This window comes from Camellia sinensis, chromosome 8, assembly GCF_055761805.1.
Source record: "Camellia sinensis isolate YWXY chromosome 8, ASM5576180v1, whole genome shotgun sequence".
Classification (NCBI taxonomy): domain Eukaryota; kingdom Viridiplantae; phylum Streptophyta; class Magnoliopsida; order Ericales; family Theaceae; genus Camellia; species Camellia sinensis.
This window is the reverse complement of record NC_138968.1, coordinates 189,126,582-189,151,396: the sequence shown is the minus strand read 5'-3', so window position 1 is coordinate 189,151,396 and position 24,815 is coordinate 189,126,582. Positions and strand designations below refer to the sequence as shown.

Genomic DNA, 24,815 nt, shown 5'->3' with positions numbered 1-24,815 from the left:
GGCAAGAAGAAGAGGCCTGCAGCAGAGTAGAGAAGAAAAATCCCACTGTGGGTGTGGGTGTGTTTTGTGGTGTTGTTTTTTTTTTTTTTTTTTTTTTTTTTTTTTTTTTTTGTTTGTGTAAAATGGTGATCGGGGTTGATCCCTGATATGAATAAAATGACAAGATTGGGAAAAGTGGTTGGTTTTTTTTTTTTTTTTTTTTTGTAAGAATAATAATAATAATAATAATAAAATAGATATCAGGAGTGGGGAACAGGACGAATCAAGAGAACGTGATTAGAAAAAAAGAAAGTGATAATAATAAAAAAAAAGTTTGGGCGGTGGATGTTTGTTTGTTTTTTTTTGTTTAAAAATAATAATAAGAATAAAATAAAATAGAAAAAGAAAACAGAGAATATTTTTGGAGAGGATGTGCAAGCGGTGGAATATAAAACACTTAATTAAAAGGAAGAGAGAGAGAGAGACAATGCATGTGGGGCTTGGCATTAAGATCAAATATTTTATTGTCCATCATGTGCAAGGCTCCGGGTGCATGTATGTGTGGTGGAAAAGTGAGGCACTCAACTTATTAAAATAGAGAAAGTGGGAGTGTGTGGATTAAAAAACTGTTTGTGGTGTGTTTGTCGGGTGTGTGATGCATGGGTTTTATATGTTCAAAGAAAAGAAGAGAGTGGGGTGATAAAGGAAAAAACAGAACATAAATTAAAAAAATGAAAAAGGGGTTTAAACCGAAGGGAAAAAGCTGATCTCTCTCTCTCTTGAATAGGTATGAAACACAATTTGAAGAGGTGGTTTTTTGAATGAACAAGTGCTGTTTCAATTTAGAACAGATAACTGAATTTGTCCAGAAACTGTCTAGACAGTTTTGAAACAGATAATTGCGGAACATATCTGTTGGTAACTGCTGGACAGATTTGAATATGTCTGGCAGTTTTAAATCTGTTCGGGTTCCAACAGTTCTGAAAAATGTTTGGATTGTTTAACCTGTTTGGAATCTAGTGGAATTCGGAGGTTGGACAAAAATTCGAATTCAAATTTAATTTGAAATATAGGCAAGAATTTTTTTGGAAAAATTCAAATAAATTTTGCCTAAAAAATTAATGTTAGACCTGACCGACACCCGGCCCCAGACGGGCGGCGCCGCGTAGTGGTTTGAGCTAAGGTTCACTTTGTCCATAACTCCTCTGTTCTACAAACTTGGGGTGTCCCTTGGGGCCTAACCCAAGTGTTGTCACCTAGAACTTATATACACACATAAGTTCTCTTCAAGTTTCAATGTGGGACAAACCTTACCAAAAAACCCACATTTAAATCTTTAAATGTCCATTTCACGAACCAGAAAACAATGTCAAGTTCCCATTTACTCATAAATGGTTTTGACGAACCGTCTTCACCGTGTGACTTGCCATGCGGCAAGGAACATGTCACCTTTTCGGATTCACCCCAAAAGACATTTGAGGCCCACTCAATTTTGGGCTCAAAGTTGGCCCAAATAAGCCTATATAAAACCAACTTTCCAACAGATATGACTTGAGCAAGAAAATAGCATAACAAAATCTGCAAAATAATCATTGATAAAATTTGAGAACTGAAATTCATTGTCTATTATTTTCATTTTGGAAAAGTTACTTGGTCGTTTAGTGTTGTCATTACGGGATGTTTCCCTCTTAAGTGGCTTTATTAGATAAGGCTTAAGCACACATATAGAAGAATGAATCCTGCAGATAGTTTGTTGTCGATGTTGTTATTGTTCTTTGCCGAGGCTCACTGGTTTCGTTCGTTGTTTTCTATTACTTAGCGTCTGGAGAATTTGTTTATGGGTTCAAAATATTTAAACAATCTCTGTACATGTTGGGGTAAGGTTGCGTACATCTAACCATATCAGATCTGCAATGGTGGGAGCCTCGTGTATTAGACTTCCTCCTTTCTTTCTTTCTTTCTGTTTTTTTGGTATCTTTTTCTTGATGAATAATCTCCCCTTTCATTTTCTGGTACATTGCAGATGTGCTTCCCTACTCTATCAGGATACTTTTGGAATCTGCAATACGAAACTGTGACAATTTCCAAGTTACTAAGGCTGATGTGGAGAAGATCATTGATTGGGAGAATACTTCACCAAAGCATGTTGAAATTCCCTTTAAGCCTGCCCGTGTTCTCTTACAGGTTAATAACATCAGCCTGGTGATGATTCTGTCTTTTGTGGCATCCTCCATTTCTAAAGCTTTTGTCTGTTTGTTAGGATTTCAAGGGAGTTCTGGCAGTGGTTGATCTTGCTGCTATGCGGAATGCTATGAACGAGCTTGGCAGTGACACTAACAAAATCAATCCCTTGGTATGTGATTTTCCTGATTATTTGACTGTTATTTATTTATTTATTTTAATTAATGCCAATACAACAGAATGTAGACCAATTTTTTAAGTAAATAAAAGCAATTTTTAAATATATAATATTTATAGTTACAAATCCGAAACAGTATGATGGTACACAATGGTACTGTTATGAACCATACCAATGACAAATCCAGTGTGTCTGCCAGTATGGGATTGACAACATTGGGTTAGAATTCACCTAGAAATCTTTTTGTTTCATGATGCATATTGTTTTTTCATTTTTTGCAATAAGCATGTTTAGTTTTTTGAACTCGCTTTTACTTGTCTGAAATACTAGTGCCTGACTTTGCGTTCAACTCCCAATATTTTATGCATCACGCCATAAACAGAACATTTAATTTCCCAACCTACGGTAAGCGTTATTACCAATTATCATACCCTTGTGCTTCATATGATATGTTCGAAGAGAGATATTGTGTCCAGGTTCCAGTGGATCTTGTCATTGATCATTCAGTTCAGGTCGATGTAGCGAGAAATGAAAATGCAGTGCTGTTAAATATGGAGCTTGAATTTCAGAGAAACAAACAGAGGTTTGCTTTTCTCAAGTGGGGTTCGACTGCTTTCCGTAACATGCTCGTCGTTCCTCCTGGTTCTGGTATTGTCCACCAGGTAAAACTCTAGCATGATTAATTGCGTCAAGGATAGTTCTGTAGTTAGATGTTATAGTGTTCTTAAGGCAAACACTCCCGGGAAGGTGCTTGATTCTATCTTTAGTTAGTATAAGTGGGCTACTCCCAAAACATAAGAATGGTCACACAAGGTTGCAATTTTCAACTCATCGTGAACCTTCTGGAAGAATGCCACGTGTACCTCTAGCTTTTGTAAATCATGGTTGAAAAGAAGATCCTTGTTCTCTGTATTATTTGGCTGATTTGGCATTTTAACAAGTAAATCTGGTAATTTTCAGGTTAATCTTGAATATCTTGGACGGGTTGTTTTCAACACAGATGGCATTCTTTACCCAGAGAGCTGTTAGAAATGGTTGGGAAAATTCTGGGTAAAATCTGAATTTTTTCCTAAGTTTGGTCTATTTTTTAGGTGAGTCCTGTGTGTCGATTTTCGCGGGTCAAAGTGGTAACGCGTTCTATGCCGCGTTGTGATTCACGTGATATATTTGGTTGCTCAAAATCATTATCGAGTGAATGAGAAATTGAAGCCAAAGTGTGCTCCATGGAAATGGAGTTTTTGGTGAAAATTCCTTAAGATTTGTTTAAATGGCTTGTCTCACATTGATTTGGTGGGAAGTTTTGAATAAGTTTATATAGCTTGGACTTATAACTTGGGGAGGGCCCCAAGGGGTACCCAAGTTTTGTAGAGAGGGAGGTTATGGGCAAAATGGGCTTGACCCATTGGATCCAAAAATCACCACGCACCACCATCCGGGTGGGCTTGGCTTCAGCGCGGGTGCCTGGTGTGTGGTTGGGCTTGTTCGGCCCAATACTAATCTTTTTGGGCCAGAAACATTTGGATTTAATTTTATTTCTTGAAATAAAATCTGTCCAACTGTCTTTAAATTAATTCCGGAATTAATTTGTTCTGGTTTTTCTCTACACCCAAACAGGTCCCTTCCGTTTTTATCTGTTTGAATTTTAAGCCCAACAGATTTAAATCTGTTTAATTCAAAACCAAATAGGTTTCATACCTGTTCAAAACAGGTTAGCACCTGTTTAATTCAAAATCAATAGCCACCACCACATCTATAAATAGACAGCCCTCATTTGATGTTTTACATTCAGAAATTTTGTACTTCTCCTCTGCAAATTTATTCTTCATTTTGTTGCATTTAATTTTTGTGAGAAAGAGTGTAAACACTTAGTGTGTTCGTTGAACAAATAAATTGTAGTGTTGCATTTATTTGTAGTTGATCATTTCATTCTGGGAGATAGACGTCCATATTCTGAAAGCACCGTGGAGAAGACGAATCTGTCTTAAGGAGACAGTGTCAACACTGGACTTGATCAGGATAATATTCAAGATATTAATCAAGTAAGTTATTTATTTATTTTCTGTTTTATTATTTATTTAAATCAGATTTTAATTTTATTTTTGTAACAAAATAAAATATGTTTTTATTGATTTAATTCTATTTCTAGTTTGATTTTTGTAATCAAACTTTCTCTCTCCTTTCCTATTTTCTTTTATGTTTTGTTTGTCGTTTAGTACCTAAACAGAATTAATTAATTTAATTACAGTGAAGATTGTCCAACAATCTTAAGACAGAATATTTTTGGTGTCTTCATTCTATTTAATTTTCTGTGTTTTCAAAGTGATATTCTGGTTAGAAAATACAAATAGTATTATAAACTATTTGACAGATAGTAGTAATATACTGTCTATTTTCTTTGACAACTAGTAGTAATATACTGGTGTCATTAACAATTACAGAATATTATTTGGTGTTATAGAAAATTATTGTGGTATTTTATTTTTCTAGTTTTAGTAACAAGGAAAATAAAATTATTTTGTGTTATAATTTATTTTCTGGTTTTAGTAACTAGATAATTAATTTGTGGTTTATTTTTCTGATTTTTGTAATAAGATTTTATGGCTACTGCAACTGGAAGTGGTACTCCAATTGTTACACCAACACCGGTCCCTATCCAAAACCATGTTCAAGTACCAATAAATCATGGAGAAAAACTAGAAAAATTTAACGGTACTGAGTTTAAGAGATAGCAGCGGAAGATGCTGTTCTATCTTACAACTCTTAATTTGGCCCGATTTCTCCATGAAGAGGCTCCAACACTTAAAGAGGGTGAAAGTGACCGGCAAGTTGTTGCCGCTGTAGATGCTTGGAAACATTCAGATTTCCTGTGCAAAAACTACATCCTCAATGGCCTTGACAACATGCTGTATAATGTTTACAGTCCTCTGAAGTCAACAAAAGAATTGTGGGATTCTTTGGAGAAGAAGTACAAGTCAGAGGATGCCGGCACGGAGAAATTTGTTGTCGGTAAATTTCTGGACTTTGTTATGGTAGAACCAAACGGTAATTTCTCAAGTTCAAAATTTTCAAATAATTTTGCATGATATTCATTTAGAAGGTATGTCTCTTAGCGAGTTTTTCCAAGTCGCTGCTTTAGTGGAAAAGTTACCACCGGCTTGGAAATATTTCAAAAATTATTTAAAACATAAACGCAAAGAGATGACCATGGATGAATTGATTGTAAGATTAAGAATTGAAGAAGATAACCGAAAGGCTGAAAAGAGGAATGAGAAAAATCCCATTGAGTCCAAGGCTAATGTGGTTGAACAAGTTCATAAACCACATAACAAAAAGATGAAGTTTACTGGAGATGGTCCTAAACAAAGCGATAGCAACAAAAAGTTCAAAGGAAAATGCTATTACTGTGGTAAGACTGGACATCGAGCTTCTGACTGCTGCCGCCCTAAGAAGGATCATGGAAGTATGAACAAGAAGACTACCAATCAGGCCAATGTAACTGAACTAGATTACATCTCTGACGGAGTGAATGACATCAACCTCTCTGCTGTGGTGTTTGAGGCTAATCTGGTTGGAAATCCCAAAGCGTGGTGGGTTGACACTAGAGCAACTCGTCACATATGTGCGGACAAGAAGATGTTCACTACCTACAATGAGGTTGTAAATGGTGAACAACTTTTCATAAGAAATTCTTCTACTTCTACTGTGGCCGGACAAGGAAAGGTGATCTTGAAGATGACATCAGGGAAGGAACTGACCCTCAACAACGTACTGCATGTACCTGACATCCGGAAGAATTTAGTTTCTGGTTCTTTATTAAGTAAAAATGGTTTTAGGCTTGTTTTTTAGTCTGATAAATTTGTATTAACAAAGAGTGGTATGTATGTTGGTAAGGGATACATGAGTGATGATCTCTTTAAATTGAATGTAATGACAGTTGTACCGAAAGATGCTATAAATAAGAATGACATATCTTTTGCTTATATTCTTGAGTCGAATTTATGGCATGGTAGATTAGGACATGTGAATTTTGATGTCTTACGTAGATTAATTAGTTTAGATTATATACCAAAGTTTGAAATTAATCCTAATTATAAATGTGAAGTTTGTGTAGAAGCAAAATTAACTAAGGCTCCATTTAAATCGGTTGAAAGGAAAACCGAACCTCTGGAATTAATTAATACTGATGTATGTGATCTAAAATTTGTTCAAACTAGAGGAGGTAAAAAGTATTTCATAACATTTGTCGATGATTGCACAAGATATTGTTATGTTTATTTACTTAGAAGTAAAGATAAAGCCTTAGAAATGTTTAAACTCTACAAAACAAAAGTTGAAAATCAACTTGGTAAAACCATTAAAATGGTTAGAAGTGATAGGGGTGGTGAATATGATGTACCATTAAATGAATTTTGAGCACAACATGACATTATTCACCAAACTACAGCACCCTATTTTTCTCAGCAAAATGGAATTGCTAAAAGAAAGAATAGAACCCTAAAAGAAATGATGAATGCCATGTTACTAAGTTCAGGCTTACCACAGAACTTATGGGGGGAAGCAATATTGTCTGCTAATTATGTTCTTAACAGAATACCCCACAAGAAAACCAACAGCACTCCGTATGAATTGTGGAAAGGTCGACCGCCTTCCTACAAATACTTAGAAGTGTGGGGGTGTTTGGCAAAAGTTGAAGTTCCTGTTCCTAAAAAGATTAAGATTGGACAAAAAACAGTAGATTGTGTGTTTATTGGCTATGCTCAGAATAGTAGTGCATATCGATTTCTGACTTATAAATCAGAAATACCTGATATAAATGTGAACACTATTATAGAGTCAAGGAATGTTGTGTTTTTTGAACATGTCTTTCCTTACAAGAAAGGAAATGAATTAAGTTCACAGAAAAGAACTTATGATTGTACACAAAGTCAAGAGACTAATGACAATCAAACACAAGAGACTAGTAATGGTCTCGACCAACAGGATTTAACTGATGATGAACCAAGAAGTAAGAGAGCGAGAACATCAAAATCTTTTGGTCCAGATTTTCTGACATACCTGTTAGAAAATGAACCTCAAAGCATTAAGGAAGCAATGACAGGTCCTGAAGCACCTTTGTGAAAAGAGGCTGTTAATAATAAAATTGAATCCATTATGCAAAATCATACTTGGGAATTGGTGGATCTTCCACCAGGTTCTAAACCTCTTGGATATAAGTGGATATTCAAGAGAAAAATGAAAGTATATGGTTCAATAGACAAGTATAAAGTAAGACTTGTAGTAAAAGGTTACAGACAAAAGGAAAGTCTGGACTATTTTGACACATATTTCCCTGTGGCAAAAATAACATCCATTCGCATGCTTATTGCTATAGCAGCGCTATTTAATTTAGAAATACATCAAATGGATGTTAAGACAGCTTTCTTAAATGGTGATCTAAATGAAGAGATCTATATGGAGCAACCTGAAGGGTTTGTAGTACCGGGACAAGAAAAAAAAATTTGTCGGCTTGTAAAATCCCTTTATGGATTAAAACAAGCACCTAAGCAATGGCATGCAAAATTTGATCATGCAATGCTTACTAATAGGTTTAAGATAAACGGATGTGACAAATGCGTCTATGTTAAAAACACTGACCAAGGATATGTCATATTTTGTCTTTATGTGGATGACATGCTTATCATTGGAAGCAATCAAAACATGATCAAATCAACTAAGCAAATGCTTAACAAAAGATTTGATATGAAAGATATGGGGGTCGCAGATGTTATATTAGGAATGAAAATTACTAAAACATCTGACGGATATGCATTATCTCAATCTCATTATATTGAGAAAATTTTTGATAAATTTATCAAGGATGATTTGAATGTACCTAGAACACCACTAGACATCAATCTTTATTAATCGAAAAATAAAGGTGATGCAGTGTCTCAGTTAAAATACTCCCAAATTATTTGAAGCCTAATGTACCTAATGAATTGTACTCATCCTGATATAACTTATGCTATTAGTAAATTGAGTAGGTACACTAGTAACCCCAGAGAAGACCATTGGAAAGCGATCATTCGGGTTCTTAGATATCTAAGATTTACTCATGATTATGATTTGAACTTTACTTGACATCCAGCAGTACTTGAAGGTTATTGTGATGCAAATTGGATATCGGATACTAAAGATTCAAAATTCACAAGTGGATATGTCTTTTCTCTGGGAGGCGCTGCTGTTTCTTAGAAGTCCACGAAACAAACATGCATCGCACGATCCACAATGGAATCCGAGTTCATTGCTTTAGACAAAGAAGGAGAAGAAGCAGAATGGCTTCGTCACTTCTTAGAAGACATTCCAATGTGGTCAAAACATGTGCCAGCTATTTGCATTCATTGTGATAGTCAATCTGCAATAGGCAGGGCACAGAGTCATATGTATAACGGTAAGTCACGACATATTCGTCGTCGACATAATACCGTTAGGCAATTGTTGTCAAATGGAATAATCTCAATAGATTATATAAAATCTAAAGAGATTATTACGGATCCGTTAACAAAAGGTTTGATAAAAGAGCTAGTGTATAGTTCATCGAAGGGGATGAGATTAAAACTTATTACATAAGAGTCATCATAATGGTAACCCTACTTATATGACTGGAGATCCCAAGAACTAAGTTCAAAGGGACAACTAAGTTATGTGTGGCTCGCCAGAAATCACCAAGGGATTAAAATTCCCTACCCATTCCTATGGTGAGAGTGATATCTGCAACATATGTTATCTGCAGAGGCATAAGGATAAGCTTTGCTTTTAATGATTACTTATATCTTGATTTAGGAATAAAATCAAGACGAGTATAAGGAGATACTCACAATAAGAATCACCTATATGAGTGTCGAACTGGGGCCAGTTCTATGAGAATGAAGAGACTAAATTCTCTAGAAACACTCGTGAAAATCAGGAGTGTTCAAGGCCAAAATGAACACAACAGTGAGAACCACGATGTGTTAGAAGATATTTTGTGTGAAATCTATTGTCTTGGCTTACACAAACGGCTGAACAATTCAAGGCATCGCGTCCATTGGTTAGTCAGTAAGTCCGATAGGTTATCACTAGGGAAGGTTTAAGGCCGAAAGCTACCTATTCTGATGCAAGATATTTTCGACTTATACTCTTTCGATAAAGCCTGCATATTGTTGCATTTCCGTTGTCATTAAATACCATTCATGTGGGGGATTGTTAGAAATGGTTGGGAAAATTCTGGGTAAAACTAGAATTTTTTTTCTAAGTTTGGTCTATTTTTTAGGTGAGCCCCGTGCGTCGATTTTCGCGGGTCAAAGTGGTAACGTGTTCTATGCCGCGTTGTGATTCACGTGATATATTTGGTTGCTCAAAACCATTATCGAGTGAATGGAAAATTGAAGCCAAAGTGTGCTCCATAGAAATGGAGTTTTTGGTGGAAATTCTTTAAGGTTTGTGTAAATGGCTTGTCCCACATTGATTTGGTGGGAAGTTTTGAATGGGTTTATATAGCTTGGACTTATAACTTGGAGAGGGCCCCAAGGGGTACCTAAGTTTTGTAGAGAGGGAGGTTATGGGTAGAATGGGCTTGACTCATTGGATCCAAAAATCACTACATGCGCGCCGCCGTCCGGTCGGTTGGTCGGGCTGGGCTTGGGCGCGGGTGCGTGGTTGGGTTGGATTTGTTCGGCCCAATACTAATCTTTTTGGGCCAGAAACATTTGAATTTAATTTAATTTTTTGAAATAAAATCTGTCCAACTGTCTTTAAATTAATTCCGGAATTAATCTGTTCTGGTTTTTCTCTACACCCAAACAGGTCCCTTCCGTTTTTATATGTTTGAATTTTAAACCCAACAGATTTAAATCTGTTTAATTCAAAACCAAACAGGTTTCATACCTGTTCAAAACAGGTTAGCACATGTTTAATTCAAAATCAATAGCCACCACTACATTTATAAATAGACAGCCCTCATTTGATGTTTTACATTCAGAAATTTCGTACTTCTCCTCTGCAAATTTATTCTTCATTTTGTTGCATTTAATTTTTGTGAGAAAGAGTGTAAACACTTAGTGTGTTCGTTGAACAAATAAATTGTAGTGCTGCATTTATTTGTAGTTGATCATTTCATTCTGGGAGATAGTCGTCCATATTGTGAAAGCACCGTGGAGAGGACGAATCTGTCTTAAGGAGACAGTGTCGAACACTGGACTTGATCAGAATAATATTCAAGATATTAATCAAGTAAGTTATTTATTTATTTTCTGTTTTATTATTTATTTAAATCAGATTTTAATTTTGTTTTTGTAACAAAATAAAATTTGTTTTTATTGATTTAATTCTATTTCTAGTTTGATTTTTGTAATCAAACTTTCTCTCTACTTTCCTATTTTCTTTTATGTTCTGTTTGTCGTTTAGTACCCAAACAAAATTAATTAATTTAATTACAGTGAAGATTGTCCAACAATAGTGTTGTTGGAACTGATTCCCATACAACGATGATCAATGGGTTAGGAGTTGCAGGCTGGGGAGTTGGAGGAATTGAAGCAGAAGCAGCAATGCTTGGCGAGGTATTTTGAGATTGAAATGTATTTTCTGTATAAATCCTCATTTGAATCTAGTTTATTTTTTATTTAAAAAACAGCCTTAGATGCTGGCATAAATTTGGTTGTTGACTGATGGGACGTTGAACACACCAAAAATAAATCACTAAACTATACCAAATTCTTTTAAAATAATGGCCAGTTCAGGTATCGATCCACAGGGACAAATGTGAAATTAGATTAATTCAATCACAAAAGTCCTAAATTAATTTTGATTAAAAAGATAAAATTGATTTTATAACTAAACAGCAATTAAATAAAATTGAAGAATTATATTGACAATTAAAATTAGGGTTGGAAATATTAATTTTCGAAAAAAATCCTAGGGTAGAGAATTCACCAGTAACCACATGAATGAGACTTAACATCAGTCATCAATCGCAATCCGGTTTGAACTACCCAATATTTCATAACTACAAGTTTGAAATATTAATCAAGAGAGTTGTCGCATTCAACGTATAAGCACGAATCATCTCGAGTAGTACGAGTCGTTTGCTCTAAACTATGTTAGCAAAACGACTCGTCTCTCATAGCATGACTCGTCTCGTACTTTGAATACAAATACAAAGAATACTAATGTATGGAAATCATTAAACAATCACAGAGAGTAAAATGCTTGAAGAGATGAATGAAACAATTATTAAAAACTTCTAAATCATCCATATATTCATTCAAATCAATTTACAATTAAAGCTCATGAAAAATTCCATTACATGGCTAGGTTTTCATCAAAACCCTAGAAAAGACGACTAGCCACTCATGGAGGAGTGGAAAGAGGAAGAAGATGATGAAAAAACCCCCAGGGAAGTGTCCTTCAAGTTTTAGGAGAATACTCACATCTTTAGAACCCTAGCCTCCCTTTTCTCTGAAATAATTTTTGAACCCTCATTTTGGCTATTTTTCTGTCTTTTATTTGGAGCAAAACAGACCAAAAATTCTGTGCACGCGTCCCTAGGTGGGCCGCACGAGCGGTGGTGGGCTGCACGTGCGGTTAAGCTTGGATGCACGTGCGGTGGTCTGGCTGGCTCTGATTCTTCACCTCTCGCTCGGAGGATCTGCTTTCGTGCCCTTTTTGATTGAATTTTCATATTTTTTGCCAAATCTGTACAAGTGCACGAAACACATCATCTCCACAAAATAAATAAAATTAAAAGACTAAAAATGTAACTTAAGTGGCCTCAATGTGGTACCTTCGGCCTACATCATTGACATTATTGCGTGATGCTTGCATGAGTAGTAAAGACTCACAGGAGTCTTTGCCATGCGTTAGTGTGCATCTTACTATTACATTTGGATGTTGAAAATACCTTGCGTAACGTATCTAAAATTGCCTATCTAGAATGCCATTTATACAAACCAAGTTATGTACCTGACCTTTTGATGTAGGACGAGTAGGGATTACTTTCCTACAAGTAGTGAGCCCAGTTTAAGTATATTGGCAGCAACAACAATAGACTGATAGGGCTGATTTGGTGGGATTTTTTGACTGCAGAAATATTTAAAAGAATAAGAGTTTAAGGGTTTGTAAAAGGGTAGGGTTTTGGGAATGAAAACACAAGTGTTTAGGGGCAGTTGGGTGGTTGTTCTAAACACTGTGAACAGTAACCCTGCTGGATAGAAGAAGAAGAAGAAGAAGAAGAAGAGAGAAAGAAAGAGAAGTGCTTCACCATCACATGGGATAGGCCAATCACACAAACACAATCTCAAATTTTCATAATATTAACTTTCCTCTTCAATCATTGAGATTACACATATATTTATAGGTTAAAGACTTTCCTAATTCTATAAGGACTATTTCTCAAATTTAGAAACTAAAAATATTTAACAACAACTAATATTCTAGACCAATTATGACTTCCAATTCTACTTCAATCATAATAGGAAACTTTAATGACTTCTAATTCTACTTCATATCAAAATAGGAAACTTGGACTTTGACCACTAAGATTATTTTAGACATAATAAAACCCATATATAATAACCCATTTAATAACTTGACCCAAAATAGAACCCATGGGCAACCCTACAACCCATGTCCAACAAAACTGAAGTTACCATAATACCTTTAACTACTAAACACTACCATAGACACTTCTTTTTGGACCAAAAAGGCTTCTTGACGAACATAGTGTGAGAATATAGAATATATTATTGTGTGTTTTGTACAAATTAGAGTCCTATTAGAGGCATGATTGTGTTAGAGTCCTGTTAGAGACATAGTTGTATTTGTATTTTCCTTTTTTGGCTTAGGATTTAGGGCTATATAATCTAAGGTCTGATTGTAATCTTTAAAACACAATTGAATATACAGAAAAGCCTTCAGGAATCTTACATGGTATCAGAGCATGGTTCGAAACCCTAGTAGCCATTGTCAAAGCTTCTCTGCCTCGTTGAGTTCTTTGTTTCAGTCTTCTGAATTCATGCGACCCATCTGGTTTGAGATTGGGTTTGGTTCGTTCAGTCTCTCTGATCGAGTCGTCTTCTGATTTGCAACCTCAGGTTCGGTCTCTCTCAGCTTCATCTCTGAAGTCGTGAGTCGTGGGTCCTCCAGTCTGGTTCGTAACCCCTCTACAGTCAACATCCCGACTTCTTTCCTACTTCGATTCGCACGATTGAAGAGCTGTCTGCCCTTGTTCCTCTTGATCGGCTTCGACTTCGACTCTTGTCTCTCAGTCGACTTCGACTCTTGTTTGCTCCAGAGTCGACTTCGACTCTTGTCTCTGTCTGTGTGGTTTGAATCTTGACCCAGTTGTTTATTCTTGTTTGGCCCAAACAAGTTCCATATTATTATAGTTTGACCCCTCAGATTTTACGCTTTGCCCCATCAGTCCCCTTCACTTTTCTCTCTGGTTATTACAACGTCTCCAGCTCCTGATCCTGCTGCGTATACTACATCCTCTCCAGCTCCTAATCCTGACTTGGCTTCCTTAACTGCTCAGATTAATCAGCTTCAGCATATATTGTCTACCTCCCAGCTATCCCCATTTGCCTTAATTATTTCCTCTCTTCATTCAGGTTTGCTTAGTTCTTTTTCAGGTATTTCTTCGTCTGTTTGGATTTTTGACTCTGGTGCTTCTCATCATATGACTCCCCATCTCTCCTTACTTCGAAATTGTACTCCTCCTCCCTTTCCTATTACTGTCAATGCTGCTAATGGATCTGGTATGTCTGTTGTATCTGTTGGGTCTGTCCTACCGTCTGCTATGCCTGTTGTCTCTATTCCATCTGTCCTTTATGTTCCTTAGTTATCTGTCAGTTTATTATCTATCAGTCAGCTTGATGCCGTTGGTTTTGATGTTATCTTTTCTTCTGCTATCTGTTCTGTACAGGATCGAATGTCTAAGCAGCAGATTGGGACCAGCCGTAGAATTAGAGACCTCTATGTGGTGGAGAGCTTGCATCTGCCTATAGCAACCTCTTTGACTGCCTTTTCCTCTTTTCAGTTAGATTCTCTGTCTAGTCCTTTCTATTTATGGCATTCTCGATTAGGGAATTTGTCTGCTGACCGCTTACGGTCTTTAGCTCAGTTAGGTATTTTGGATAAAGTTTCTCCTAGTGAACTTACTGAATGTTGGGGTTGTAAACTTTTCAAAATGACAGCCTTACCTTTTCGTAAAAGTACTTCTATATCTGATACACCGTTTTCTTTAGTTTACACTGATGTTTGGGGCTCTTCTCCTGTTCTCACCAAAGAGGGTTCTGCATACTATGTGTCATTTGTTGATGACTGCACCCGTTATGCTTGGGTTTATCTTATGACTCATAAGTCCGATTTCTATAAGATATACCGTACCTTTCAGTCTATGATTACTATTCAATTTGGGTCTACAATTAAAGTGTTACGGTTTGACTTGTATGGGGAATATTTTAAAAATGAGTTTTGTGAGTATTTGGCCAATTTGGGTACCATTAACCAAACTTCCTGTACAGATACACCTGTCCAAAATGGTCGAGCCGAGCGTAAACACCGTCATCTTCTTGAGACCGCTAGGTCTCTTTTTCTCTCTACCTCAGTTCTGGCTCCATTCTGGGGGGAGGCAGTTCTTACTGCTGCTTTTCTTCTCAACCGCATGCCTACTCCCCTTCTTTCTGGTCGATCTCCTTATGAGGCTTTGTTCTCCCAAATTCCTAACTACTCCTTCCTTCGTATGTTTGGGTTTGCCTGTTTTGTTCTTCTTTCCCGCAAAGATAGGACCAAACTTAGTTCCCGGTTTGTCCTCTGTGTCTTTTTGGGTTATAGTCCTACTCAAAAAGGTTATCGGTGTTACGACCCTGTTTTCCGTCATCTTTATGTCTCCCGTCATGTTGCCCTTCTTGAAAGTCTATCCTACTTCCAGCTTCCCCCTCTCACTGCTCCAGTTTCCAAAGAGGATTTGGTTCACATTGACCCATTTCCTTCTGAGGTCTCGTCTGATGAGTACATCTCCATTGTTCCCCCTGAGCTTGTTCCATCTTCTCCTCTTATACCTCTAGTTGCTTCTCTTCCTTCGACTTCTTCTCCTCCTCCGTTGTTAGTTTATTTTCGTCGCAAGGCTCCTCCTCCACCACCGGTTGTCTCTGCCCCTGCTGTTGCTCCCTCTGCTTCTGATAACTCTGATCCTACTGCACACCGATATCCTTCTCGAGCACGTCATCCTCCAAACAGGTTGGGTTGGTCTAATACTTGTTTTTCTGCTTCCTATCGTACCTTTTTGTCTGCTATTCACTCTTTTGTAGAACCTCAGTCTTACAAGGAGGCCTGTCAGGATTCTCATTGGGTTCAAGCTATGGAGGATGAGTTGTCTGCTTTACAGAAAACTAGTACTTGGGAGTTGGTTCCTTTGCCTGCTGATAAGAACCTGGTTGGTTGTAAATGAGTCTACAAAGTCAAGACTCATTCTGATGGTTCTCTTGAGCGTTACAAAGCTCGCCTGGTTGCCAAAGGTTTCTCTCAAGAGTATGGTATTGATTATAAGGAGACATTTGCTTCTGTTGCCAAAACGACTACTGTCCGTACTTTGATCTCTGTCGCTGCTGTTCGTTCTTGGCCTCTTTATCAGATGGATGTTAAGAATGCTTTTCTTAATGACTATCTCACTGAAGAGGTTTACATGCATCCCCCCCTAGTCTTCGTCATCCCTCTGGTCAGGTTTGTCGTCTTCGGCGTACTCTGTATGGTCTAAAGCAGTCTCTTCGTGCTTGGTATGATCGATTTCAGACTGCTGTTACCGAACTCGGGTTTCATCCTTCTGCTTCCGACTCTGCTTTATTTTTGTGACATACCTCGGCTGGTTTTGTTGCTCTCTTACTCTATGTAGATGATATGATTATCACTGGCTCGGACTCTTCTGCTATCTCTGAGGTCAAGTAGCATCTTCCGCACCTTCATTCTGTCTCAGGCTAAGTATGCTAATGAAGTCATTCATCGTGCTGGTCTTGCTAATCCTAAGGTTTCTGATACACCTGTTGAGCTTAATGTGAAGCTTAACTCTATTAATGGTGTCCCTCTGGATGATTCCACTTTATATCGCGAGCTTGTGGGTTGTTTAGTTTATTTGACTATCACTCGCCTTGATCTTGTTTATGCTGTTCATGTGGTTAGTCAGTTCGTTTCTGCTCCTCGCTCTACCCATTGGGCTGCTTTGGTTCGCGTTCTTCGCTATCTCAGGGGTACGATCTTTCAGGGCTTATTGTTATCCTCTTCTTCCTCTTTGGACTTGGTGGCCTATGCTCACTTTGATTGGGCCAGTGATATTACTGATCGTAAGTCTACGTCTGGTTTCTGTATGTTTCTTAGAGATTCCTTGATCTCTTGGAAAAGTAAGAAACAATCAGTCGTTGCTCGCTCTACTGTCGAAGCTGAGTATCGTGCTATAGCTTATGCCACTGCTGAGATTGCTTGGCTTCGTTGTCTCTTATCTGATTTGGGTGTCTCTCAGTCTTCTCCGATATCTCTCTATTGTGACAACCGCAGTGCTGTTCAGATTGCCCACAATACTGTCTTTCATGAGCGGACGAAACATATTGAGATTGATTGTCACTTTGTTCGCCAGCATCTGCAGTCTGCCTCTATCTCACTTCCTTTCATCCCTTCGACTTTGCAACTTGCGGACTTCTTCACCAAGACTCACACTACCGCTCGGTTTCAATTTCTTCTTAGCAAACTCTCAGTATTTTCTGCTAAAACACCTTGAGTTTGAGCGGGGGTGTGAGAATATAGAATATATTATTGTGTGTTTTGTACAAATTAGAGTCCTATTAGAGGCATGATTGTGTTAGAGTCCTGTTAGAGACATAATTGTATTTGTATTTTCCTTTTTTGGTTTAGGATTTAGGGCTATATAATCTAAGGTCTGATTGTAATCTTTAAAACACAATTGAATATACAGAAAAGCCTTCAGGAATCTTACACATAGGACCCTTAGATTTTGTGTTGGGTTTCCACAACCTATCGTCCTTGTTTAACCATGTAATAGATGTTGCATCACCTTTATTTTCTGATTTCCTTTTGGAAGTCTTTGAATATGTTAGATTTCACTATTGTTTTACTAGTTCTGTGTATCTGTGTTGGCTTTTGTCTGGGATGCGTCATTGCTGCTTGCTGGTGGTATTATGCTGCTATGTTAGCTGAGGCAGTAAGAGTGCAATTTTTCAACCAGAGATTAACAATAATTGTCTGAAAAAATTCTAATACTGGATTGAATTAATTCATTATCGGAAAACAGTTACCTTTGTGTATATTTGCACCTCCACTTACAGAGTTGCAGTGTATGCATTTACTTGTAGGTAGACATAAATGCATTAAATCTGTAGTTGTTTTATCTTTATATTTTTTCTTCTTGTCTCCCAGCCCCTCCACTAATGCTGTACTCTGCAATATGACAGACGATGAGCATGGTTTTGCCTGGTGTTGTTGGGTTCAAAATTATCAGGAAAATTACGCAATGGTGTCACAGCAACTGATTTGGTTTTAACTGTGACCCAAATGTTGAGGAAGCATGGTGTTGTTGGCAAGTTTGTTGAGTTTTATGGTAATTTAAATTTTTATACTTGGACAACAAATTTGGTTGTTGCACGTCTATTTTGAGTATGTGTATGGCTCTAATTCCTTTTATTTTTAATTTTTATGTGGGTATAGGTGAAGGTATATGCGAATTATCATTGGCCAATAGGGCCGCTATTGTAAATATGTCCCCCGAGTATAGAGCAACCATGGGTTTCTTCCCTGTAGATCATGTCACATTACAGTACCTTAAATTAATTGGAAGGAGTGATGAGACTGTGCGTTTGTCTTTTCCTTTTCTTTTTGTTTCCTTATTTTTTGTTGTGCGCTATATTTGGTTGATGGATTTCTCATATAAATTTCTGACTGCTATTGCTAAAATAATTCATAGGTGGCTATGATTGAAGCTTATTTGGGTGCAAACAAAATGTTTGTTGATTACAATGAGGTAGAAAACAAAATTTATTCCCTTTTTTGTTATTTTCCTACATGTATGCATTTCTTCTTGGCATTCTTACATCTGAGGCTAATGGGATTATTTCAAAGCCTCTACAAAAAGGAGTATTCTCATCATATTTGGAGTTGGACCTAGCAGATGTAGAACCCTGTGTTTCAGGACCAAAAAGGTAATGTTTTATTCTCAGCTCTGGCACCAAATGTTTTGCACTTTCATGTTATTGTTGTGTGCTTATATGCATAGTTCTTTTTTTATTTTATTTTTAAACAGGCCTCATGATCGAGTTCCTCTAAAAGACATGAAGGCTGACTGGCATTTATGTCTCGATAGTGAAGTTGGATTCAAAGTAAGATGAAAACAGCTATTGCTTGGATTTGCTATAATTTGGTTTTCCAGATTGTGGTTCTGCCATCATTTCATTAATTGATACAAACTTAGCACAGTTCATCCTCTTTTGGTCTATATAGTCTGATTCTATGAGTTGATTGTGTAGTGTGTAAATGGGATGGGACTATCAGTCACATTTGTGGTCGAGTCACAATGTGAGGACCTTCAGCTGTTTTTTTCTGATTCTGTAATATTTTATATTCATTCAGGGCTTTGGCATACCCAAGGAGGAGCAGGACAAAGTTGCAAAGTTTTTATTCCATGGACAGCCTGCTGAGCTCAAGCATGGTAGCGTGGTCATAGCTGCCATCACAAGTTGCACAAATACATCAAACCCTAGTGTGATGCTTGGAGCTGGTCTTGTTGCAAAGACAGCTTGTGAATTGGGCTTGGAGGTAGGTATTGGCTTCTTGAAATGCTTTATGTTCTTTAACTTTAATCCTGTGGAAATGCATGTCTATAAATAATATTAACAAACTAGATAGGGAGAAAAAGGAGCAGTTATCTGCACCTTAACCTTACCTGTATATCAGTGTGTATGATGAGTGTCTTATATGTGATTATCAATAGATCAAGCAATGGATAAAAACAAGCCTGGCCCCAGGTTCTGGAGTTGTCACAAAATATTTGCAGCAGAGGTACTAATTACATTTTTTGGAAGACATTAGTTAGTTCAAGTTATTTTTTTGGATGTCTACCATGTGCATATCAGGTACTGAATTTTGTATCTGGCTTTGGTGTCTGTAGTGGCCTGCAAAAGTACTTAAACCGACAGGGCTTTCATATTTTTGGCTATGGCTGCACAACATGTATTGGGAATTCCAGGGAACTTGATGAATCAGTTTCTTCTGCAATTTCAGAGAATGGTATCATTCTTGTTTATACGTAGTTGTTCGTTATGTCCCTGAATTTTTTCTCTAATGACTTAGTGCTTTATTCTACAGATATTATTGCGGCTGCTGTGCTTTCTGGAGACCGAAACTTTGAAGGTCGTGTTCATCCACTCACAAGAGCAACCTATCTTGCTTCGCCTCCCTTAGTTGTAGCGTATGCACTTGCTGGTACGGTAGGTAGACAAATTTTAATAGGATTTCCTTAAATGGCTTATTACTAGTGTTTTACTTCCTGATGTTAACAAGGATGATCAAGCGGAGCAGGATTTTGTCAAACTATCCAGTTTTTTACTCCACTACTCTGGTGCTTTTATTTCTTGTCAATTATGACCATGGTTGGTCAACCTCATCTAATAAGTTAACAAAGCTGATGTTGGTGCACTCTTTTGCTTTTAGTCTGTGAAAGGTTGTGGGTGCTTTTAATTTTTAGTCAATATAGTGATCCTACTCGGCCAATCTTTTTTCTGAAAGGGCTGAGCTTGTCTCCAATCCACTGTGTGGACTGGGCTGGATACTGTGGGCCCAACTGTGGTGATTTGATCTATTAATTTTATAGATCTATGTGAAAATTATTCATGAAAAAAATAATCGTGACCACATGATTTCACCATATTTGTCTTTATAAAAAAAAAGGGACAACAGGTATGATTTTAAGAATAGATTGACTACTTTTTCTAAGACAAACACGATTAAATCACGTGGTACAATTATTGAATCAATCTTTTTTTGGATGATTTACACGTAGGGGTCTAGAAGTTCAACAAATTGGATCATCAAAGTGGAGCATTTAGTAGTTGATCCTGTCCTCTTAGAGGATGGGACAGAAGCCAGCCCTTTTTGGACTGGACCAATGTAGTCTCTTTGGACTCATTATGGGTCTTATAATGATGATATGATCTATTCATTTTAGCGGCATTTGTATGTATGTAGATCACCCATAAAAGAATAATAATAAAATTGATATGATAATTGTAATCACATGATTCATCATATCTGTCAAAAAAAAAAAATGATAAGTATGACTTTGAAAATTGATTGACCATTTTTTTTTTTTTAAAGAAAAATATGTTGAAAACTTGAAATCATGTGATGTGATCGATTATCGGATTTTTTTCTGTGCAATGTTCACACGCAAGGGATTAAAATATGAATGGAACAAATCGTCGGAGTGGAGCCAGTGGTGGGCCCATGGGTCCGGATTGGCCTGTGTGGAGGCAACCTAGTCCATATTCAGTACCCCTTGCATTAGGTTTGCTGTTGTTCTGTCTTCCTGGAGGTCTTTATCTTTTGCCTATGCTGTTCACATTGTCAGTCAGTACATGTCGGCTCCTCGCACTCCCCACTATACTGCTCTACTCCGTATCCTTCGCTACCTCAAGGGCACTATGTTCCATGGTCTTCACTTCTCGGCTTCTTCCTCTCTTGACCTACGTGCCTTTTCCGATGCTGATTGGGCTGGGGATCCTACGGATCGCCGCTCCACCACGGGCTTCTGTTTCTTCTTAGGGGATTCTCTTCTTGCTTGGCGTAGCAAAAAACAATCCCTCACTGCCCGCTCTAGCACCGAAGCTGAATACCGAGCTCTTGCTGATACTACTCAGGAACTTCTCTGGCTTCGCTGGCTCCTTGCTGATATGGGTGTTTCTTCATCTGCTCCTACCCCTCTCTACTGTGACAATCAGAGTGCCATTCAGATTGCTCACAATGATGTTTTTCATGATCGCACCAAACATATTGAGATTGATTGTCATTTTATTCGCCAGCATGTCACCTGTGGAACTGTTCATCTTCTTCCTATTGCTTCAGTCGATCAACCCGCTGATATCTTCACTAAGGCTCATCCTCCTGGCCGCTTCAATGATCTTGTTTCCAAACTCAACTTGGTTGATGCTTTCCCTCCTTGAGTTTGCGGGGGGCTGTTAGAATAGCTTTAGCTTTATCATTATTAATTGTATAGCTTTATGTTAGAATAGCTTTAGCTTTATCATTATTAATTGTATAGCTTTACTTTATGCTTTCGGTGGTAGTGGGTTCTTTGGTATCCAATGCCCATATTTCTCTCTATAAAGAGAGACTTCATTCTCTTTGTAAATTAATGCATATACAAACATTTCAGAGTCTCTCTCTCGCTCTATAGCTTCTCTCACTCTCTCAAACTAATCTTTCAAAGGGCATGGCCATCGACCCACCAGGCCCTCATGGAGTGAAGGATGCCTACTGCTTGCTCAAGTTTGGCGACAACATCACAACTGATCATATATCTCCAGCAGGGAGTATCCACAAGGACAGCCTTGCTGCAAAATACCTGCATGAGCGTGGGGTTCATCCCAAGGATTTCTACTCTTATGGCAGTCGCCGTGGCAATGATGAGGTGATGGTAAGGGGTACCTTTGCCAATATCCGCCTTGTCAACAAGCTCTTGAATGGAGAAGTTGGCCCAAAGACCATTCGCATTCCGCCTGGCGAGAAGCTTCATGTGTTTGATACAGCAATGGTGAGTTTCATAATAATCAAGCCAAATTTGATGCATACTTCAAGGAAAAAAGAAAAAAGAAAAAAAAGACACACAAGAAAGAGAGAGAAGCATGGGACTACATTTTGGACGCATACTTATTAATGGTATCCATATATGTTTCTATATATGTACAAATTCCTTTCCAATCCTAGATGATAATATTTATGAGTTTATGTGATACCAATGCCATTTGTCCCGTTGCTCTCATGTTCTTATAATATTTTTGTCCCTTCTATATGCATATCACAATAGAATTGATAAAGTTGCAGATTTCTGTGTGAGAGTGATTCAATGGAATTAATTTAAGCTGTGGTAAGATAGCAGAGTAAAATGGGAGAGAATTGAAGTCTCACTAGACAACTAGTTGAAACTTGAATGATTGCAAAGACTAGCAAATTATTTTTGTTGGCATTCTTGACAGGTCTTCCTTAGTGGAGTCTGTGGACTGGAATTAAATATTGAGTGACATTGGAATCCTTACCATTTGTTTTGAACTGTAACATCTTTAAGTTTGTTTGAAATTGTATTCTGTACATGTTTAGCAACCTCATTATTGAGTTGTAATTTTGGTGCTACAGAGGTACAAGGCCACTGGGCAAGACACCATTGTCCTAGCAGGAGCAGAATATGGAAGTGACAGTTCTCGAGACTGGGCTGCTAAGGGCCCAATGCTACAGGTATTTGATCTTTACATTTCAATTTCTTCTTGTTGATATACTGCAATTGGCATTCATCCTCATTTTCTAATACCTATCTTTACCAGGGAGTGAAAGCAGTGATTGCAAAGAGCTTTGAGAGAATCCATCGTAGTAACCTCGTTGGTATGAACGTCATTCTTCTCTGTTTCAAGCCTGGTCAAGATGCAGACACACTGGGCTTGACGGGTCATGAACGTTACACCATAGACCTGCCAAGTAAAGTTAGTGAGATAAGACCTGGCCAAGATGTTAATGTGACTGCTGACACTGGCAAGTCTTTCACCTGTACACTCCGCTTTGACACAGAGGTACGGGCAATATTATTTTTTCATTTCTTGGTATGCCTTTCTAAGTTGATTGGGTTAATTTCACTTTTATCCCCTAAAACTATGACCTTTTTTTCTATTTCATCGTTAAACTATTAATTTCATCTATTAGTCCCTAAACTTCATAATTTCAGCTAATGTAATTTGAGAAGATTGTCCAAATCAATAACCGCTAAAGCTTAATTTGATGGGCAAAAATTTGAACTTCTTAAATCATACAACCACACACATTTTTTTTATTCACTATTTTAAATTGAGAGGTGGAGAAGAAGATGCGTGTTTAGTTGTAGGGTGTGGAAGTTGTCTAACATAGTGCAAGTAAGAAGATGAGTGTTTGCTTGTATAATTTATGTTGTCCAAATTAGAAAATCACATTTTTGCCCATTAGGGTTTTTTATTATTATTATTATTATTTTTTTTTATAGGTGGTTTTGCCCATTAGGTTAGGTTCATAGATTTGGACAAAATATTTCCGATTGGATCATATGAAGCTTAATCATGTTTTTGGTTGCATCTGCAGGTTGAGTTGTCGTATTTCGATCATGGTGGCATCCTTCCATATGTCATTCGGAATCTGATTAAGCATTAAATTGTTGAGCTCTCAGACAAAAAGGTCTCTTCTTCTCATGAGCATATTCAGCTTCGCTTTTTGATCAGACTGCTGCATAAAGTTCTTTCTTAAATATGGAAAAAATCATCCTTTTTGTTTTTCCTCTTCAGAGTTCCTTTCCAGTTGAAATGAATGAATGGAAGAGATTTAGCTTTGCTTTGCAATTGTTCCAAGTTTGAATATTCAAAATTACATTTTGTTGTGTTGATCAATGGCTAGTGTTAGGATCAAACACACCCAGAAAAAATTATCTCACACACACAGAGAACACAATATTTACGTGGTTCGGCCCAATGCCTACATCTACGGACAGAAATGAGAATTTTCACTAAAATGGAACAAAATACAAATACAGAAGAGGAGATGAAACTCACTCAACTCACAGCTCTCACTCTCCAATTTCTGATATGAAACATCCTCTCCCTCCCGTCTCTATTTATACACAAAAGGAGTAGGTGGGAGAGCCTTCATTCTTGACTTGGGTAGCCTCCATTCTTGACCCTTGCTATGGTTGGTGGCTGCCAAGCTTGACTTGGTTGGTTGCCTTCCCACGTTTTTCATGCATGTGGGTTGGTGGCTGCCAAGCTTGACTTGGTTGGTTGCCTTCCCACGTTTTTCATGCATGTGGGTTGGAACAACAATTCTCCCCCTCCATATCCATATGCATGACTGACTTCTCACTTGAAGTCCATCCTGGCAATGTCTCTGCAAATTTCGAGTTTGTCTCTTGAGACCACCTTTGTAAGCATGTCAGCTGGATTCTTATCTGTGTGGATCTTGATCAGTTCCAATAACTACTTGTCCATCACTTCGCGTATCCAATGATACCGAACATCAATGTGCTTTGTGCGAGAATGGTACATCGAATTCTTGCTCAGGTCTATGGCACTCTAACTATCACAATGTACCGTGAACTTTTCTTGCTTTAATCCCAACTCTTGGAGAAACCGTTTCAACCACAACATTTCTTTCCCGGCTTCCGCTGCGGCAATATACTCTG

The 24,815-nt window shown here is 37.6% G+C and overlaps 1 long non-coding RNA gene and 1 pseudogene across 2 annotated transcripts; both read left to right on the top strand.

Moving 5' to 3' along the window:
- The first annotated feature begins 2,000 nt into the window (after nt 1–2,000).
- On the top strand, nt 2,001–23,912 carry LOC114276121 (aconitate hydratase, cytoplasmic-like; annotated as a pseudogene). Its single transcript, XR_014339238.1, has 19 exons — nt 2,001–2,163; nt 2,240–2,332; nt 2,815–3,000; nt 3,299–3,372; nt 10,815–10,914; nt 17,812–17,957; nt 18,065–18,207; nt 18,321–18,377; nt 18,476–18,555; nt 18,657–18,732; nt 18,983–19,168; nt 19,344–19,411; nt 19,521–19,639; nt 19,718–19,866; nt 20,412–20,518; nt 21,824–22,160; nt 22,760–22,858; nt 22,945–23,187; nt 23,726–23,912. The product of XR_014339238.1 is annotated as an aconitate hydratase, cytoplasmic-like (transcript).
- Nucleotides 4,241–5,547, top strand: LOC145797383 (uncharacterized). The gene is made up of 2 exons (XR_014338864.1): nt 4,241–4,377; nt 4,931–5,547. It is a non-coding gene; the product is annotated as an uncharacterized LOC145797383 (long non-coding RNA).
- Nucleotides 23,913–24,815: the final 903 nt, after the last annotated feature.